We start from the raw sequence: 2,113 nt of genomic DNA, 5'->3' as shown, positions 1-2,113 counted from the left end.
TGACGATGAAACCAGTTCGAGAAGAAAAATCGGAGCCGCCGATGTTAAACCTTGACCACCTGCCTAATGAAGAGCAACAAAGAATCCGACAAGTGGTAAGTGAATTTGCTTCGTTATTTAGTGATATTCCAGGATTTACTCAAGTTACTAACCATAGTATTGACACCGGAGATTCAATGCCAGTTCGTCACAAAGCATACCGGTATGATAAGAATAAAGAAAAAATTATAGAATGCCACATTGGCGATATGCTACGTAAAAAGATCATAACGCCCATCTCAAGTAGTTATGCTAGCCCGGTGGTTTTATGTAAGAAAAATAATGACTATCCATTAACACATCCAAAAAGGTGGCGTTTCGCGATTGACTACCGTAAATTAAACTCCATAACTAAATATCCGGTATATCCGTTACCTATTATTGAAGAAATTCTAAGGAACATAACGTCGACCAAATATATGACGACTTTAGACTTAACGACTGGTTATTTTCAAATAGGGGTTAGACCGGAGGACGTGCCTAAGACTGCTTTTATAACCAAGTCTGGCACTTATGCATTCCTGCGTATACCGTTTGGCCTTTCAGGGGCACCGGCAACATTTCAGCGATGTATGGACATTGTGTTAAGGCCTGTTCTTGGAAAGTCCACATTTATCTATTTAGACGATATCATTATTACTAGTGATAATCTCGACCAACATGTACAGGATTTAAGACAGGTGTTTTCTTTATTAAATGAGGCCGGTCTAAAAGTTAATGTCGAAAAGTGCAAATTTGCAGCCCCTGAGTTAAAATATTTAGGTTACAAAATATCTCAGAAAGGAATCGAGACAGACGAATCAAAAATAATCGCTGTGCGAAAGTATCCGCCACCAAATACGGCGAAGAAGCTCTCTTCTTTTCTAGGACTTTGTTCATATTATAGGTCCTTTATAAAAGATTTTACAGCTATTGCTGAACCATTGTTAAAATTAAAAAGGAGAAAGGCAAGATTCTCGTGGACGGCCGAAGCCAATAGTGCTTTCGAAAAATTAAAGCAAGCATAAACGCAAGCCCCTGTGTTGAAATTTCCTGAAAAGAATGAGAATTTAGAAATTTCAGCGGATGCTTCGGATTATGCGGTAGGAGCGGTACTTTCGCAAAATCAGCAGCCCGTGGCATTTTTTAGTCGAACTTTAAATCAAACACAAAGAAATTATTCCGCGACTGAGAGAGGCACTTGCAGTTCTGTTAGCAGTGCAAAAGTTCCGAGACTATTTTGGAAAGGCGCCAATAACAGTGTATTCTGATCATGCGGCGGTAACTAGATTGTACTCAGGGAATAACTTATCCCCAAGGTTAATAAGATGGGCACTCAAGCTACAAGAATATAATCTGGTAATCAAGCATACCCCCGGAAAGGAAAATATCGTAGCAGATGCCCTATTTAGAATAAAAATAGATGAAGAATATAATACTGTAAAGGTGGCAATGCTCACAGCATGTACAATAAATTCCCGAGAAACTGTAATAACCGAACTGGGTAAGGATCCTGAGTTTGGAAGCATTTATGAGTATTTAAAGGATCCTGAAAGTTTTAGCCACCAAGATATTGTGGCGATAAGAAATAGGGCGGCCCATTACGAACTAATAGATGGTCTATTATTTTATACAAAAACTACAAATTCCAACAACGAATTTCGATCTGTTATCCCAGCTAGTCTTAGATTAATTATCCTGCAGGAGTTACATGACAGCCCTTTAGCTTCTCATGCTGGTATTCAAAAAACTATCCAACGCGTACGCGAGGCAGTCTATTTTCCTGAACTGCAAAAGTTAACAAGGGCGTATGTCCAGTCCTGCCCAACATGTCAAGCAGTTAATTATATTAATTTCCGTCCGGCCGGGTTTCTAAATAGTATTAAATCCGAATTTCCAAATGAAATAATTGGCATCGATTTATTGGGCCCTTTCCCAAAAAGTCAGTTAAATAAACGTCGCTATCTCCTTGTTATGGTTGATCATTTTAGTAAGTGGACCGACATTGTTCCCTTAAAACGAGCCTCCGCGAAATTAGTTACTGATTCTATTTTAAATAAATATATTTTAAAATACGAGGCGCCCCTAAAAGTTA

Source organism: Stegodyphus dumicola, chromosome 11, assembly GCF_044657685.1.
Source record: "Stegodyphus dumicola isolate Sdum_Otavi_A_Nest chromosome 11, ASM4465768v1".
Classification (NCBI taxonomy): domain Eukaryota; kingdom Metazoa; phylum Arthropoda; class Arachnida; order Araneae; family Eresidae; genus Stegodyphus; species Stegodyphus dumicola.
The sequence above is the reverse complement of the archived record's forward strand: the minus strand, read 5'-3'. Positions refer to the sequence as shown.